We start from the raw sequence: 9,908 nt of genomic DNA, 5'->3' as shown, positions 1-9,908 counted from the left end.
TTTTCGAAATGGGTGATTCTTCTTATGCAGTCACTCCTAGTACAATACGCAAGGCTCTACATCTTCCAGAAGGTTGTATTTTTTCAATTCCAGAAGAATCAGCTCTTCAGGAGTTAATGGCAAATTTGGGGTATGAACGGAGTTTAGCAAAACTTGGGCAGTTGAAACGGGCTCATATCAGAAGAGAATGGAGCTTCTTCTTCGACTGCATCACCAAAGCTTTTGGGAACAAATGTTCGAATTTTAATGCTATCCCAATTCTGAGTCAGCATATCGGGTATGCTGTTATCAATCAAACTCATTTTGATTTTGCAACTGGTATAATTGGTTTTATTGGGGATAGGATGACAGAGGATAGGAATGTTGTCTATTTTGCTAGATTCTGTCAACTTATTTATACTTTTTGTATTGATGAACCTCAATTAGTCAGTTCCTCAACCCCACCTTTTAAAGTTGCAAAACGCTACTTTAATGACCTGGTAAATGCTGACACTAAGAAATCAGTGGTTAGACCATTACAGATTCCTCAGTCTGTAAAACACATCCTCGTAAATGCTGATCCTGATACTTATAGATCTGTTTACTCTGATGTCCAACCAACAACAAACACCCAAAAACCATCATCCTCAGCACCTACCACTCATTCTACTCAACCTACCCTCAGGAAATATCTCAAATCCTATCTCTCCACTTCACAGACTGTTCAACCCTCATCCTCAGCACCTACTGTGAAGCCTTCATCCTCCAAGCCAAAGAGGACAAAGACTGTTCCTCAAACACCTCAAAAGAGAAGGAGGATTGCCTTGAGAGATGAATCTGATACTGAGGAACAGGTTCCTTCTTCAGAACCTGTTGTAAGTGAAGCTGAGAAAGAGACTTCTCAGAAGGATTCTGGAATTGGGGGATCTAGGCTTCTCAAAAGGCTTAGAAGAATGACAGTTCTTGAAACTCTCAAGGAATCCAAATCAACAAAGAGATACAGGAAATAGAGGGCAAAAAGGCCAGTTTCAGATGATGAAGAGGAAACAGCTAAGGAAGGGGATCAGGAATCTCTGATCTCACAAGACAAGGAATTTGCTCCAGTCACTTCTTCTCCATCAACTCCATCTCAGGAAGCTATTTCTGAAAAGGCTAACACACCATCTGTGTCTCCTGTTGATCCAGGCACAAGTGCTGATATTGATGTTCAAAACTTGGTTGTGCCTGAAGTAATTCTCTTAGAAGCTCCAACAACAAATAATCCTTCCACAACACCTGTTATTGATGCTGTTCAAACTCCAGAGTTATCAACAACACCTTCTCTGCATCATGATGCTGATGATCAGACTTTAGGTGAGCATCAGGATTTGGCTGTTGATCAGAACTTAGAACCAGATCAGCAATTAGAGGATGCTGAAACCTCCATTGCTACTCACACTGTTGTCTTATCAGAAGATACTGGATTCTTTAAGTTCTGATGCTGGAAATGCTGGAGATACTGGTGATGCTGCTCCAACTGCAGATGCTGATGCAGCAGGTCCTTCAGGACATGCTCCTCAACATACTATTCTAAAGTCTGAACTGGTTAAGAAGTTTGTTACCGGAGAAGCACCAGTACCTTGGAGTGAAACTCCTGCAGGTCAGGAGTGGACTAAGGAATGGAACTCAGTTTCATGTGTTCCAACTGAAAAGCATCTTGCTGAGCACTTGACTAAAGCTGATGAAATGTTAAATTCTGATGATTTCAAAACCCAGCTTAGAGTCACTGCATTGAGTACTAAACATCTACAAGGTCTTCACTCAACTACTCATGCAGAGCTACACAAGATTCAGGAAAACTTTATCAAACAGGAACAAGTTTGGAAAATTGATAAGAAAAAGTTCTTCCAACCTACCATTGACAGAATTGCTTATATTGAGAAGACTCAAGATCATCAACAAGCTCAGATTGATGATATTCTGAAAAATCAAGCTTCTCAGCAATCACAACTGACTGAAATCCAATCCTCAGTGGAATTGCTTATCTCTCTTCTACTACCTGCTGATGCCAAAAAGGGGGAGAAAGTAATTAAGTCCAAATGCAAGACTGACAAGACACTGACAGGAAAGGATGATGAAAAAGATGATCAAGGAAACCCTGAAATGGGTAGAGGTCATAGTAAAGGTAGATGATTCACATCAAGACAAGCTAGTCACAGGACAAGTTCTGATACTGGGAAAAGAATAAGTTATGCTACTGGTAAAAGGATAAGTTCTAATGAACTTTTAGATCTTGATGAGGAAATGTCAAGACAGTTATTTCTTCAGGAAAATCCAGGAATGGACTTGGAGAGTTTAATGGAAGAAGAAGATAGACTTAAATCAGAGAAAGTCACATCTAAATCTGAAGCTTCTGGTAAAAAGCCACTTCCAAAACTCAAAGGCATTATGATCAAAGAAAGGACACATACTGAAGCAACATTGGCTAAATCACAACCGTAGATAGATCCAAGATCTAAGGGTAAAGAAAATGTTGGTGAACCTATCAAGGTTTATGTACCTCCTGAGGATGAAGAAATTACTGATGAAAAGGATAATCTTGCTCTGACTTCAAGAAAAGTTCTTAAAACAACCTCTGAAATGGCTCAAGTTGTTCAGAGTCAAGAAATTGTAAGTTCTGATATTCAGTAGAAGCAAGTAACCTCTGACATAGCTCAAGTTAACTTGATATCAGAAGATAGACCAAAGACACTCCTACCAGGATTCACTAAAGCAAAACAGACTCAACTTTTGAAGACTACTGCAAGTAGTTTTGAAGCAAGAGTAGTTACTGGAAAGGAAGCAAGAGATAAAACTGGATTGGGAAGTGCTGATGAAAGGAGAATACATAACACTACCAATGATCCAACTTCCTTGAGTGAACCAGGTATTGGAGCAACTCCTGAGAGATTGAATCAACTGAAATCTGTACAGATGGTTTACCATACCTACTTGAAAGAATACATCATGTTGTATTTCATGACAGATGGTAGGGTTTATCATATAAGACAAAATGTCATTCCATTGAAGTATTTTGAAGAATTGGAGCATGTACTTTTCTTACTTCAAGTGGATGACAGAATAACTACTGCAAACTATTTAAAAGAACAGATTCAGAGACAGAAAAGGCTTTATTCTATTAAGTCTGACAGCACATATGTTCCAAAGTACAGAGATCACAATGGTGATATAGTTGAAATGAAGCTCAACACTACTAAGATTATAACTACCTTTTTGGGGTACAGGGCTGTTGAATTCAATCTTGAGTCTGATAAAGCTTATTTGATCAGACTGGATCAGGATATAAGAAAAGCAAAGATCAATGATCTCAGAGCTGTAATCTTTCAAATTGGTGAAGTTACTGCAGAGCTTAAAGATGCCAAAAGGAGAATGATTGATGAACTCAGATATGCTGAGAAATGTTTGTTGAAGAACTATCTCAAAACAACTCCTGACATCAGAGAGATCAGATGATGAAGCCAAGTCGAAGATCTACAACTGCTTAAATTCTGATATTTGTACAGACTGAAGTTGTTATCAGAAGTTGAATATTGGTAAAGCTTTAAGGACTGTAAGTTGTAGTTATCTAGTCTAATTCTCATGCATTTGTACTTAATATTTTTGACATCATCAAATATTTGTTAAACTTGTATATTATGCTAATTTACAAGTTGGGGGAGATTGTTAGATATATTTGATAATGTCATGGCTAATATAATTTATGTTTAGATTTCAGATCTTACTTAACAGGACAAGTCAGTACTTAACCATTAATCAGTACTTATACTGGAAGTCAGGACTTAAGGATATCAGTACTTATATTATCAGGAGATAATCATCAGAAGTTAGATATCAGAACTTAAGTGCTGAAGGACGATCAGATAAGGACAATAGCTGATTAAAGGAAAGAAGATCGAGATAAACATAAGAAGAGATATGCATGAAGAAGGAGTTCCGTGAAGAATGGAATACTTGGAAGAAAAGATATCTGATTGATGTATTTTAGGAAGCAAAAATATATTCCATATCAATTAGCGATTATCTTGTAACTTTGTAGTATATAAACACAGACATAGGGTTTACACTAGAAGTGTTATCATATTCGAGAAGATTATTCATTGTAACCCTAGCAGCTCTCGTGATATTTGTTCATCACTGAGAGGTAACAGTTCCATACTGTAACAGAGTTTATTGTTTCAATAAAGTTTGTTTTCTGTTACTTAATATATTAAAGTTCGATTTGATTGTATTATACACTGTATTCACCCCCCTCTACAGTGTGTGTGACCTAACAATATATATATCAAGTAATTTCATCAACTAAATTCCCATATAGGTTATGAAAAAACAAAAAAAAATATATGTATTTAGGAAGAAAATAATTTTATAGAGAGAGATCACGCACGGTGGGTATTTTTCATAAAACTTTGACCCTGTGAAAAAGGTATCACAAAGTTATAACCAGAAAAGAGTATCACAAGGCACTAAGATGCGCCTATGGTTTATTTTTTATTCCTTATTCTGCAGCTACAAGAACAAAAATAAGAAGAGAAACTACCATTAGTAGGATTGCCCCTTCTTTATTTCTTATGTTCTCCCCTTCTTGTTTTCTTATAAATATTACATTCTAAATTAAGGTGAAATAACTCTTTTCCCAGTAACAAGATTATTTAATATGTTTGGCTTCTATGTTTTTAAATAACAATGGTAATACTAGTTGCGGTTAATCATATTATTTCTTCATGGTAATCCTACCAAATGAGTTCCAAACACACGCTCAAAGTTTCTTATAACTATAAAACTTGGAAAGTACCTGCCATAGGGTCAATTGATCCGCAGCCAAAGATGTTATCTCATTTTGCAGGGTCTGAACCTTCTTCTCGAGTTTAGCTATATGTACCTTATTTTCTTTCCGTGGACCTTCCCGCGGACTTCCTGTTTGCCCATATCGTATTTCAATGCCAAATTAACAACTTATACCCTATAAGTTACAAGTGACCATCAAAGGATATCAGATGTGTTCATTAAAAATTACAATTACAAATACAAACAAGCCTAAAAGTATTATACCCGAAAATCAAGCAGTAGTGAAATGTGACCCACTTACAAACCAAAAAATAAGCCGAAAATCCCTAATTTAAAAACCGTAATTATGAAACCCACTAGCTAAATCCCCAATTCAAAACCCCTAATTGATACAGACCTATTTATATAGCCAAATAATTGATGATGAGGACAAAATTGAAGACCCACCTGGAAGAGCCAAAGCACGATTGAAGAGTGGTAACCCAATTGAAGATTAAGACTTCTTTGATAATGAATATGAGCTTCCAATGATGAGAGATTGAGTCCCGATATAATGATTGAATAGAGTGTCAAATGTGAGAGAAGAGAGAGTAAAATGTAAGGCTTGTTTTTAGTTTGACTTTTAGGATAAAATTAATTTTTTTTATAAATTTCATTCCCCTGCCTATGTGTTTTGTAAAAATTTGGATACCCGCCTCATGTTTTTATTCAACCTATGAAATTTCAGTTTTTGGTTACACCATTTTTGGGACCAACGGTAACATCAAATATAGTGTAACCGTAAATACCTCATGTTCTCTATGGTTACACTAAATGACACCTATGATTACAATGAAAAATAATGTAACCATAGATAGCTAAAAATAATTTTGAGGCACCTATGGTCACACTTTAGTTGGTTACACTGAAGAAAAACGTTACAACAGGCCATATATGGTGTAGTGCGAATATTTGTAATCAGTCTGTTCATTCTCAGGTGAAAGTCCTCAATTTGTTCGTTATCATTCATGCTTAACATTTCGAATTCAGATTTCAAAGTGAAAGGAATATGTCCTAAGTCCAATCATGTATGAGGATTTAGGAATAACTTTTATGTAATCTGTTTTGATTTCATTGATATTAATAAAAGACTTGTTTTGTTTTTATTACGGGCTTTATCTATTTAAGTGTTTAAATAAGATATACCATAGTTTAGAGTAAAGCTTTTTATGGATTATGATGAGATCGTAATAGTGAGACCTAAAAAGATGATAACTCTAAACTTAAATAGTTCCTGGTCATAGGATTAGTAACTGGTAATTAATAATCCGCAAAGATCGGTACATACTATGCTTGCTTCATTATGAAGGATGTCTGTTCTCATAGACATTTGTGTGGTGACACTATAGCTAGTATGTAGGTGCTTATTATAGAATAAGTTCACTGAACATGACTCGCACAGCTGAACAACTGATGGAGTTCACTCACGTGTCAGCAGTTGTTCACATAGTGGTAGTTGTACAAGTATCCTTAGACTTGAGGTCATCATAGTCATCTTGTGTACACTGAACTATGCTTTGGTTTAGTTCTTAGTCTCCAGGGACAATTATTAGGGCTCTACTGGGTATAGGAATTTGTATACGAAGATAGTGTATGATCAATAAAGGATCTACCCCTTCCAGTGAAGGAAGCGATGTTCAAGGCTGATCCACTTATGCTAGTTCAGGAATCTCTGGCCAGAGTGAATGAAATTAGAAAGGAGTTTCTAAATTGCATAGAACTACGCATAGTAAATGGTAAGCAAGTGATTGAATTAGATAGGCTTGACACGAGATCCATGCCTTGTATTTAATCGGGACATTGTAGGGTAGAAGGAGTTTATTGTACGGTAATTATTGACTGAATAGGTTCTTGGTATTCTAAGCAGTGAATTCATATTATCCGGAAAGTCGCGATATGCTGAGAAGTATCCCTCACGATGTAGAATAAATGTGATTAATTAATTAATCATATTTAATAAATTAGAGAATTTATATAAATAATGATAAAATAGTTTTATTATTATTTATTTCTACTACCGGCTTAATATTGAACCTACAGGGTCACACCATAAAAAGAGAATGATTTAATGGTGGAGGGATTAATTAATAATGGCTAATAATTATTTATTTATGAAATAAATAATTAATTGGCAAATTTAATAATTAATTAAATGAGATTTAATTGATTATAAATTAATTAAGAAAAGTTCTTAATATTATTAATTAAGGATTTAATTTTTGGAAATTAAATCAAGAGAGAGAATTATTTCTAAAGTGTTTAGAAAAAGGATTAATAATTAAAAGGTGTTTTAATTATTAATGAGAATAATAAATGGGATAATAATAATATTTATGGGAAAATTTCAGCTGAAAATTTTGCCTATAAATACACTAATATAGACCCTATTTTTATTTTGAACCCCAAAATCCAAAAAGTTTGGAAAACCCAATTCTCTCCACCTCCTTCCTCCTCCTTAACATCGTTTTCTTGGTGGATACCGGTGGAGTGTTTCACACTTGAGGAGCAACTGCTAAAGATCTCTGATCGTTGTCTCCGAATTATTTTAAAGGTTAGATTCGATCCCTCGAATTTTTATTCATGATCTGTATGCTTTTATTTAGATTTTATGTGTATAAAAAGTGTTTTACCATGCCCCGCTGCGTTTAAAATCCTACAATGGTGTCAGAGCATAGGTTGTATGCATATAGATCTGTGGTAAAAATTTCAGAATTTTATGTGCTTGTATGAATTAATTATGAATTTTACAAGTTATATCATGGATTAATTTTGTCTGATGAGAAATCGTTTCTCAAAATAATTTTGAATGTTGATCTGGGTTCTACAAGTGTTGTAGATCGTCTGGGTATTTTTTTCATAATTTTATGATGTATAGATTTTTTATTATGAATTTTTGAAGTTCTTACAATTAAATTCGTATTAAATAATCATATATATATATATATATAATTGTTAGTAAGTATATATATATATACATCTGTTATATACAAAAGACACAGCACATGTTGTCTGTTGAATGCACGGAGAAAGTGAAGACAGACACGGCAGAAAAGGACAAGCACGCTAATCGAGAAAAGGCGGCTGCTACAAAAGAAAAAAAAAGGGTGTCGCGCATTCCGGGAATGCGTTACACACCTGTGGCGCATTCACGGAATGCGTTACACCTTTTAATGGCTTAAAAGGGTTGTAACGCATCACCGGAATGCGTTACAGGGCTTGTAACGCGTTCCTGTAATGCGTTACAGCCCGACTGTTTACATTAAAATTGTTTTTCTGGGAGTTTCGTAACTCCGTTTTAGGCGTGCAATATACCGTTGGATTCGTTTTTCCAAGACGGAACTAATGGAGTGATCAATTTTAGTTTATATAAAAGTTTTGAACTGTTTATATTTCCATGAAGTGTTTTAAAGCTATTTTTGACTGTTTTAATTGCTTTTAAATGCTTCATGTGATACATAGAGATATATAATGCTTAGACTAATGTGCTAGATGATATAACATGCCTACCTTGATGTTTATTCATGTTTATATATGTGATATATGCTTAGTTTATCATGCGATGATAGATTTAGGTGAACTTAAATGAACATAAGGCGTTTGTTAGACAACCTAGTATAGTGAAATTGTTTCATAACCTTAATAACAATATTATGAATACAATCATGAGATTCTTGTGTTTGTGAAACACGTAATTGAATATGAATTTTCGATATGAGAGAAAGGATGATTCTGTCAACAACAGATTTCTATCTGTAAGAAAGGGTTATTAAGTGACGCCTCTTGACAATGCTCCACCCGATCTGGGAATCATCTGATTATTGATTATTGATTTGAGATATTTAATTTAAAAGGAAGAATTTCTTTATAATATGATTATGATTGTAATGTAATATAATCCCTCTAAAATTAAATAATATCAAGTAGTAATTGGCCAATGACACAACGGGCTTGTGTCGGTCATAGCCTTCCAACATGATAGAAAGTAGTTCTTATTTTTGAATCATTGTCGTTTCGTGCCACAGCCGAGGGCTTTGATTTCGAAATAAGAAATACTTATCTATTACATAGAGATGTGTACATTGAATAAGAATCTAAAGGTCGTTACGTGCCACAGCCGTGGGCCTTTGGGGACTGATTCAATTATACGGAATGTTGGGTTAGACTTGACTTAGGATATTGAGTTTGTGGTGCCACAGCCATGACTCAATTATTCAAGAGGCTAAAGTTTGATTAGGGAATAACATTAGATGTAATTGACAAGAGTTGTCTGCCTATTGAACATTACATGGCGTTTCGTGCCACAGCCGGGGTTGTGTAATGGAATGTAGGATCCCTATTCCCACTAGCATTATGAATGCTTATTTTTCACGTAGGGGGTTGAATAAATTAGATAAACTAGTGGGAGCCACTTATGAATAAAGACCCGATTCATATAATGTTTTGAAATGAAATCGAATATTTGCTAAGTGTTGTTATGTGTTTATCATTTACAGATTTACTTTGCACGTTATGTCTTTTGCACTATCACTCAGGAGCATACTAGATGCTCACAAATTGACTGGTCCTAATTATGCTGACTGGCTTCGAAACTTGAGAATTGTTCTCAGGATTGAGAAGCTGGAATACGTGATTGACTCACCTAAGCCTACTGAACCTGCTAGTGATGTACATAATGATGAACATGTTGTGTATCGTAAGTGGATAGATGATGCAAATGTTGCTCAATGCATCATGCTAGCTTCCATGAACATTGAGCTACAGAAGCAACATGAGCATATGGATGGTCACACTATCCTAATGCATCTACAAGAGTTGTATGATGTGGCGGGGAGGACAGCTCGGTATGAGATATCGAAGGAGCTGTTCGGTTGTAGGATGTCTGAGGGATCATCTGTGAATGACCATGTACTTAAGATGATCAATTTGATTGAACATCTTGGACAACTTGGTTTTGCCATGGATGGGGATTGAGCCAAGACTTGGTCTTGCAATCGCTTCCGAGTTCGGTCTCGCAGTTTGTTGTGAACTTTCACATGAATAAGTTGGATGTCAGCCTGCCTGAACTC

Source organism: Apium graveolens, chromosome 4 (assembly GCF_009905375.1).
Source record: "Apium graveolens cultivar Ventura chromosome 4, ASM990537v1, whole genome shotgun sequence".
NCBI lineage: Eukaryota > Viridiplantae > Streptophyta > Magnoliopsida > Apiales > Apiaceae > Apium > Apium graveolens.
The sequence above is the reverse complement of the archived record's forward strand: the minus strand, read 5'-3'. Positions refer to the sequence as shown.